General features: G+C 39.9%; 1 pseudogene; it reads left to right on the top strand.

The window, feature by feature from the left end:
- Window positions 1–1964, top strand: part of LOC148025530 (uncharacterized) — a 3115-nt pseudogene extending 1151 nt beyond the window's left edge.
- Window positions 1965–9589: the final 7625 nt, after the last annotated feature.

The following is a 9589-nucleotide window of genomic DNA, read 5'->3' as shown; positions in this document are numbered from 1 at the left end:
GGGGATATAGAGACATATCCAGTTAGTGAGACGAGATGAGGAGGCAAGTTACATATGGATCAGAGTGCAGATATCAGATGAGAGATGGATCTATATGGCAGTATGCTACTTTTCACCACGAGGGTCCAGATATGCTACTACGCAGGGTGATATTCAGGCCAGAGATTCCCCCTCCCCTTATTCACAGCTCTCAGAGGACATTATTCTGTATTCTAGTTTGGGTGAGGTCTTCCTTATGGGGGACTTCAACGGGCGCACACAGAGCCGACAGTGTGAGAGTTTTGATATGGAGCAGCCGGAGATCATGAGAGAATTAGACCCTGAGGAATTGGGGATCAGTTGGGAGTCAGTAGATACTGGGCCAGACGCCATAGGGTATGGAGGGCATTTACTTGAGCTTGGTAGTAGACATCATCTCGTTATTTATAACGGGATGGCACGATGGCCATATTCAGGAGGTCTTACATGCTTCCCACATGGGGGGGGGGGGGGGCGAGAGTACTGTAGATTATCTGCTCGGACCGATCGATGGGATGCATACTATCGAGTCCTTCGGCCTTGGGAGACTTCCACTCGGTGCCGATCACACCTTTCTCAGTTTCTCACTCCTCACCTCATTACCATCACCACCTGCAGATATCATACCCCACATGCATACTACCATACACTTCACTCATGAGCTCTCACATGTTTACTCACAGCATCTGGAGGAGCACATCACCTCACTTGATCCATACGCACCCCTTGATACACTGACCACTGATATCACACGCATTCTGCATGATTCTGCTACACTCAGTTTTCCACATCACACATACACGCACCCCCCTCGGACCGGTACCATGCCACAGAACAGGTGGTATGATGATGAGTGCAGAGATCTACGTCGACAACTACGCGATTTGGAGGCCAGAGGAGAGATCACACACAGACAGGCGCAGAGACGCATGCACCGCTTGACCCGCCGTAAAAAGCGGGAATGGGAGGAGGAGAGATATTGGGATATATACCACCTTCTTATGAGCAGAGATTGTGTAGAGGCATGGAGGCAGATCAGAGAACCACGCTCACCCACACCGATACATGACCCTGCAGTATGGCATGGATACGCACAGAGTTTATATCATGTACCCGCACAGCCGCTGATACCCACACCATGTACACCGAGACCGGGTATTTCATCCTTTTTCACCACTATGGTGAAACATGCTATCTCACAGTTACAGCATGGCCGCGCTCGAGACCAGTTTGATCTTCAGGCAGAGCGTATTATATATGGCAGAGACACATTGGCTCCACTCATTGCTCACCTCTTCAACCGTGCATTGTCTGAGGGGTTCCCTGACTCGTGGACAGAGCACACCATTGTACCTATCCACAAGTCAGGAGATCCTATGGATCCTAACACATATAGGACCATCATGATTGGGCCAGTTTTGGCCAAAATTTATGGCACGGTGATGGAGGAGGAGCTCAGCACGCTGGCAGAGAGAGAGTGCATGCGCACACCCGGACAGGTAGGGTTTAGACGGGCATTTTCTACCATAGACCACATCTTCACTCTCCATTGTCTGATCGACCAGACACGAGTAAAGAAAAAGAGATTGTATTGTTGCTTTGTGGATTTCCGCAAAGCCTTTGACATGGTTCCGAGAGAGAGGCTTTTCAGACGCCTACTTGATCTGGGGGTGGATGATGACATGATGTGGGGTATTTATGCACTATATGAGCGGGTTACTGGCAGAGTCAGATGTCTGGGAGGTATATCAGATCCCCTTGTGAGCACCATTGGTGTGAAACACCGACTCTATTTGGGCTATACATTGATGAGATAGAAGAGTTTATTCAACAGCGAGCCGGTGGAGGTATAGATCTCAGTGGAGCCACAGTTCATATCTTACTATATGCAGATAACATTGTGTTGGTCTCAGATTCAGCTCAGGTATTACAGCAACATTTATTAGCATTGGATGATTTTTGCATACAGAGAGGCATGACAGTGAACCTTGATAAAACCAAGGTTCTTATATTCCATACATCAGCTCAGATATGCAGACAGAGTATTTTCATCGCAGCAGGAGGGAGTATTGAGGTCACTGGATCATATGTATATTTGGGAGTCACCTTTATAGGAGCTTTAGGGACTTTCTCGATGACACAAGCAGCTCGTGACCGCCTCACTAGAGGATACTCAGCATTGGCTCTTATGGAGCGACAGTGTCATCAGGCACATTTCCAGGAGCCCCGCACCAAGGGGTGGCTCTTTGATACTCTAGTCACTCCAACAGCACTGATGTATGGAGCAGCTATATGGGGGCCAGGCCTTGCCGATTATGTATGGACATTGATGGAGAGACCTCAGGTGATCATGATATCTAGATTGATTCGCAGCAAGGCCTCAGCTCCACATGACATTGTGCGAGCAGAGCTTGCCACACCACCCATGCTAGTCGAGGCATTATTTCAGACAGTCTGCTTCCTACACAGATTTCAGGATATGGACAGAGATCGCATTGCATACAGAGCATATATGGCATCTCAGCAGATGGCTCGAGCGGGGGATACCACATCATGGTATGCACAGACTAGAGCTTGGTTTGACAGACATGGGATGGACATTGATAGACTCCCACCTCTTCTATATGATACTCAGGCTCCCACTTACACCCTCTCTCTCTCTGAGAGGAACAGAGTCATCAGACATGAGATATGGCATATTTATATACAGAGGACATGGGTCAGCCCTGCATAGCCACTGCCATCGAAGATGGCACATTATTATACATAGTTCTTGAGCATATCAGAGCAGGGATTCATAGAGATTCCGAGATATATGCAGATCTATATGCCACATCGATTGAGAGTTCTTATTGGACAGCTCAGGGTATCATCACATCAGCTTATGATTGAGAGTGGCAAAGCCAGTGGCATCCCACGGGAGGAGAGGATATGCCCCCTTTGCAGATCAGAGGTGGAGAGTGAGGAGCATTTTGTTCTCAGATGCCCGGCATACTCAGAGTTGAGATCTAGATACACATTGAGCAGCTCACTTCAGGGATGTATGACTAATATGGATCAGAGATCATTTGGCCGTTTTCTGGGAGAGGCATGGCACATCAGAGAGCAGAGCACACAACGGGTCCCAGTCAGAGAGGGGCCCACCCAGACGACTATTACACAGTTCTTTCAGATAGACAGAGTGAGAGCTACTAAACCAGCCTCCAGCCAGACCTCCGGGCTTACACTACAGCAGGCTGAGGACCAGCGTACCCGACGTCGCACGAGGATCCGTGGTTTTCGGACCCCACAGCCACACCAACAGGAGATCCGGAGGATTCTTGATCTATATCGACAACAGACTGAGATCCGACGACACTCGACACATTGGATCTCAGATCTCCAGTTTGCTCTTTCTCCACCGTCGATGTACCACATCCTGCATCCAGGAGGGATCACCTGCTATTAGCGACTTCGACGACTGCTACTACATCCCAGGATAGTATATCTCCCTGCATCTATTACATATACACATCGCACTACTTTATCACAGCCGACAGTTGTTCCCCTATCACAGCCGACATTTGTTCCCCTTTTGTAGCCATTATCTGGAGTACCAGAGCTACATATGCACATACACATACACGGCACTTATCACACTCACAGCACCATATTTTCAGTTTCCAGTTTTTAGCTTTTCATTCAGCACTTTTATTTTTGGATAGCTGGACCTCATCAGTTGTATCACAGTTTGTCTCATAGGCCAGTTTTGGTCTTTAGAAGACGTTAATATAACTTTCTTTCTTTCTTTTGTTTCTCTCTCAATACTACAATATTAAATTTGGGCCTTCCTTACACATTAATAGCTTTGCATTTTTATCAAAACACACACACACACACACACACACACACACACACACACACTCTCTCTCTCTCTCTCTCTCTCTCTCTCTCTCTCTCTCCTTGTGGCTTTAAGAAATTCTAGCAACTCTCTCCTATAATACCACAATACTACCTTTGGACTTCTCCTATATTGATAGCTTTGGACCTTTATCCAAACATATACACACATGCATGTTCTCTGTGTGTGTGTGTGTGTGGCTTAAAAAAAATATTTTAACTTTCTCTTACAATACTACATTTGGGCCTTTCCTACACACACACACACACATTCTCTCTCTCTCTCTCTCTCTCTATATATATATATATATGACTTAAAACAATTATAGCAACTTTTTTCTATAATATTATAATACTATCTTTGGGCTTCTCTTACATTAATAACTTTGTACCTTTATCAAAATACACACACACATTCTTTCTCTCTCTCTCTCTCTCTCCAACTTGAGATCAACTTCCTTTATTTAAAAGTTTTTAGCCCAAGTACAATTAGACTAAAAAGTTACATTTTGATTATAATTTGAATAGTATAATTTTTAAATATTTAATAATTCTTTATTTTTTCACATATACAATGCAAAAGACAACAACCATTACATCTTATGTTAATTATTAGTTTTCTATGTCAGAAGAAAAAAAGCCCTAAAAGAGAGAACTCCTTTTTGTTCATAAGGTCCAAACATTTCAATATAGTTCATTAAAAAAGTTTCAATCTACTATGTCTCATATTAAAATGTATCATAAATATACACATAATTTGATCTTCCTAACTAGTAATTATTTTTAATCTCTTTTCTCCCATCAAATATTATTTTAAAACTTTCCTCTCATAAAAAATTATTTAGATATATCTCTCTCTCTTCTCTCTTTCTCTATTGACTCTGTTGATCCTAATGACGAGAGAGAGAGAGAGAGAGAGAGAGAGAGAGAGAGAGAGAGAGAGAGAGAGAGAGAGAGAGAGAGAGAGAGAGAGAGAGAGAGATAGAGAGAGAGAGAGAGAGAGAGAGAGAGAGAGAGAGAGAGAGAGAGAGAGAGAGAGAGAGAGAGTTACAAGAGATACACATAATGAGAAATGAAGATAAGGGCTATGCATAAATGCATATATATATATATACACACACACACATAAAGAGAGAGACGTATATACACATGCACTGCTTAATTTATTTTTTACTTAATAATTTTATTACTAATTATTTTTAATTAATTACTTATATATATATATTATGTGACTTGCTTTAACTTTTTTTTGGTTGAGAAGGGGGTTGATAGCAACTTGTTGAGAAGAGGGTTGCTTACAACCCCTTCTCCAAATGATTTTTTTTTTCACAAGTCTCTTCCATAATTTCTTTTAGGGGACTTGTGAATTTTTTTCGCCGAACAAGGGGTTACTAGCAATCCCTTCTCAATGGAAATTTTTTACAAAAGTCCTCTCTAAAAACTTTTTTCACTAAACATGGACTTGTTAGCAATCCCTTCCTAACCAAATTTTTAAAAAACAAGTCCCCTTAGAGAGATGGAGGCAACTTGTCAAAAATTTTCACCGAGAAGGGGTTGTCGGCAATCCTTGGCTTGGTGACACAAAATTTCATGTCCCCTTATAGAGATGATGAAGGGGAGTTGTGATTCAAAGCTCTCTCTCTCTCTCTCTCTCTCTCTCTCTCTCTCTCTCTCTCTCTCTATTGCCAAGAAGGGTTTGCTAGAAACCCCTGTTTGGCCAAAAAAATTTCACATCCCCTTAGAGAGATGATTATAAAGTCACATAATCTCTCTCTCTCTCTCTCTCTCTCTCTCTCTCTCTCTAAGAAGGGGTTGCCGCAACCCTTGTTTGGCAAAAAACATTTCATGTCCCCTTAGAGAGATGATTATAAAGTCACATAATCTCTCTCTCTCTCTCTCTCTCTCTCTCTCTCTTTCTTAATGAGGAAACCACTACAACATTCAAGTGTTGTTCTTCATGTGGAATTACGTACCAAGAATCTGGATCCTTATCTCTCTTGCACCTTTTTTTCTTCGAATATTTTTTATGTAATGCATTCTTGTTGCAAGGGAAGTCACCTTTAGGTAGTCGAGGAAGATAGAACATCTTCAGTATACCTCCTCATTCCACTACTGCTCAATCTGGCGATCCTTATATATGAGCTACTCCTCCTTCAAGTGCACATAATTTGTGCATTTCCTTTGCAAAGTTTGTAGCATCCCCTTATCCAATTGCCCACACATGAATCTACCATTCATAATTCTATTATATATAGAGAACACATTAACAAGATTCCATTGCAAATATACTTCTATAGAAGGATACCAAGTTATACCTATAGAGAAGTCACCATGCAGTTAACTTGCATGACTTTTGAGATCCAATATCATCATTTGGTTTGAAATTCTCTTTATCTTGTATGTGAACTAGAATATGTCACACTTTTATGTCTTCTTCTAAAGAGAGTAGGGCTGATTGTACTAATGCATTTGTTCTAATAATTCATTATTCGGTAATGAGTCAAGGTGAAGCCATAATTCCTAAAATGTTTTGATGATATTGATTGGCCACACTTTAGTCCTACAATGATACTATTTGTGGATGATAGCATAAAGAATATGCAATGTAACCCACCTAACTCCTTTACATATCCATTTACATTTCAAGAAAATCCCATGGATACCATTCTCTTCAAACACATGCTTCCCTATTTGATTGAGGAAAATCCCTTCAATACTATCTTCTTGGAATATATGCTTCCATGTTTGATTGAGCTAGTAGGTTTTCACGGGGGAGTCTAGAAGTTTGTTAGAGAACACCCATTTCACCCTCTAGCAATGGACAATTAGATTGATATTTAATGTTTGCAATAAATATGTTCACTTGCTTTACACATAATAGTTCACTAACTTACAAATATATTTGTGGATTTAGTATATTTTTGTAGTTTTTATAGTAAGGTTATGTAGTACAATGTGAAATATATTAGTATATTAAAATATTTGATTGTTAAAGTTTGGAGTTTAAAATGATGAATTCTTGAAAGGAATAATAGCTACAAGTAATAAACTAATATGGGGCTATATTTTATGGAGATTGTGAAGAAATTGCTTGCAAGGGCCTAATGCAAACGAATGCATAACTTTAATCCATATGTAAGCCTAATCAAAAGAGGAAGAGAGAACAATGTGCAAGTATAAGTGGACGTGTTTGTAGTTTTCTCGTGTGTATATAATTAAATACTAACACATCAAGGTGTAATTATGAAAGACATACAAAGAAGGGAGAGAGGGGGATGTGAATGTATATGTAGTGTGATATCTCATATGTATGCATAATTGAACCATTAACATTGTGATAATATTATCAAAGATAAGCAAATAACCTTAATCTAGTGATGTAAATGTGTGTGAGAGAGAGAGAGAGAGAGAGAGAGAGAGAGAGAGAGAGAGAGAGAGAGAGAGAGAGAGAGAGAGAGAGAGAGAGAGAGAGAGAGAGAGAGAGAGAGAGAGAGAGAGAGAGAGAGAGAGAGAGAGAGAGAGAGAGAGAGAGAGTCGATTGTGGATCTGATGAGGAGGAGGAGAGTAAGATGTGGTGGTGTAGTGGGGCATTGCTAGTGGTGGTAATATTATTGAGGGGAGTGAGATGTTGATGGTTTGTCCCCAACATATGAGGATAGAGAGAGAGGAGAATTAGTTGTGATTCTAATGAGGAGGGGGAGAGTTAGATGTTGTGGTAATAGTGGCGATGCTAGTGGTGGTGGTGGTGGTAGGGGTGGTGGTGGCAATGGAGGAGGAGCATTGGTGCTTGATATATGCCCAAAATAAAAAGAGGAACAAGTGGACTATGTGGAATAAAACTCGAGGTTGCCAAAAAAAGCTCACCCAAAAGCTCGCTTCTTGCACGCACTCCCAAGAGATCGAAGCCTACTTTGATACCAATTGTTGGATTTAGGATTATAGGAAGGCACGCACAATCTTGGAGAAGAAGAATCTTGAGAGAGCATAACTCAAAGTGTATTGAGAGGTAATAATAGAGAAGATTTACAAGACTAAATATGCCCTAAAAGTGATTTAGCATATATAATAGGCCAACAAGCAAAAAACTCTTAAAGAGGGAAAAATGTACCTTGACAGGCCTAAGTGTGTTCACACACATCATTATCAAAATATGGTACCAAAGTTTGGTGCATCCTCTAACAAAAAACCTCCCCATGCAATGTATGTAGATAAACCACAAATCCTTAAGATCACCCGAATAGGGCATATGTCCAAGAAACAAGAACAAAGGATACAAAATTTGCTCAATTTGATATTGATGGGTCTGTAGGTACATAGGTGTCATGAGCATCAATGCAAAAAGACAAGTAACTTGCACAAGGTTATGCCCATGCACTATGCAAAAATACCCAACCTTGTATCTTTCATTCGTTTTACATGCATACTTCTTCAAACAATGTGAATATGAATAGAAACTTGGCTAATGTATACATTTTTAAAACTAACTTATGTTTGATTTAAGCCCATAAGTTAATGATTCTTTTTGTTCTTCATAATATGGATTTTGTAAAAGAGATAAAAAATGGACATGTTAGCTTGTAACCTCATAACTTCCCTACTTCTCACTATGTTAAAATTTTGAGAATATTTCTCTTATATGGATAGAATGTGCATGACTTGATATAGCTTGAAGTATAATAATGTTTCTAAAAGCACATTGGAAAATATTTCAAAAGTGTTATAACTTTTTTACATTAAACATGACATGCCAAGTTTGAAAAAAAAACATTTGGGAACCACTTAAGGTTACCTTGAAAGCTAGAATTTATGCTTGGTAAAATTATAGAGACTAGTCTTCTAAGTATTTGAAGACCATGGCATGCCTTTCTTTTAAATTCTTAATTCATGTGAACAAATTCCTATAAGTTTTCTTATATGAGCATAACTTCCTCTAAGTATGCCCAAGTCTTTGTGATGTTGTCTTCATTTAGAAATCCTATTGTTTGCTTGTGGTTACATAAAAATTGACAAGAATGTTATTTTAAGGGAGCTTTCTCAGAAAAATATGTTTGGAAAGAGGTTGTAATATTTTGATGTACTTTGAGCTTACATTTTAGCCCTCAACTCATCAACTTGTGGGTTCTAGCTCCTTAGAAAAGGGTAAAGGAAGATGCCACCACACTTCTTGTTGAAAGAGAGCTTCAAGTTTGAAGAACAAAAGCTTTAAACAAGCTTAAATTAGGAAATGCAAGATAACTAACCTGATTAAAAAGACATAAATGGAACATATGGTTGAATATATCAAGAAGGACCAAACAAATATTTTTTTTCATCCCACATGTAGTTTGAGCTAAAACGGGTAAGGGAAGATGTCACCACACTTGTTATTGAAAGAGAGCTTCAAGTTTGAAGAACAAAAGCTTTAAACAAGCTTAAATTAGGAGATACAAGACAACTAACCTAACAAAAAAGAATATTTTGTGAGGACATTCAATGTATTGTGCAAAATACTACTACCTCAAAAAACATAAATGGAGCATACAATTGAGTATATTAAGAAAGACTTAACAAATATTTTTTTCATTCCACATGTGGTTCAACAGCCTCCAAAATTTGTAGTTCAGCTACTAAAGCAAAATACATGAACACATGGATGACCATACATATCTATGTGAGATGTGTGATATAGACTTTTCACAATTCTTTTTCAGAC

This window comes from Lygodium microphyllum, chromosome 14 (assembly GCF_053477565.2).
Source record: "Lygodium microphyllum isolate KBCC chromosome 14, Lygodium_microphyllum_v1.1.10, whole genome shotgun sequence".
In the NCBI taxonomy this organism is placed as follows: Eukaryota; Viridiplantae; Streptophyta; class Polypodiopsida; order Schizaeales; family Lygodiaceae; genus Lygodium; species Lygodium microphyllum.
This window is presented reverse-complemented; position numbering and strand designations above follow the sequence as displayed.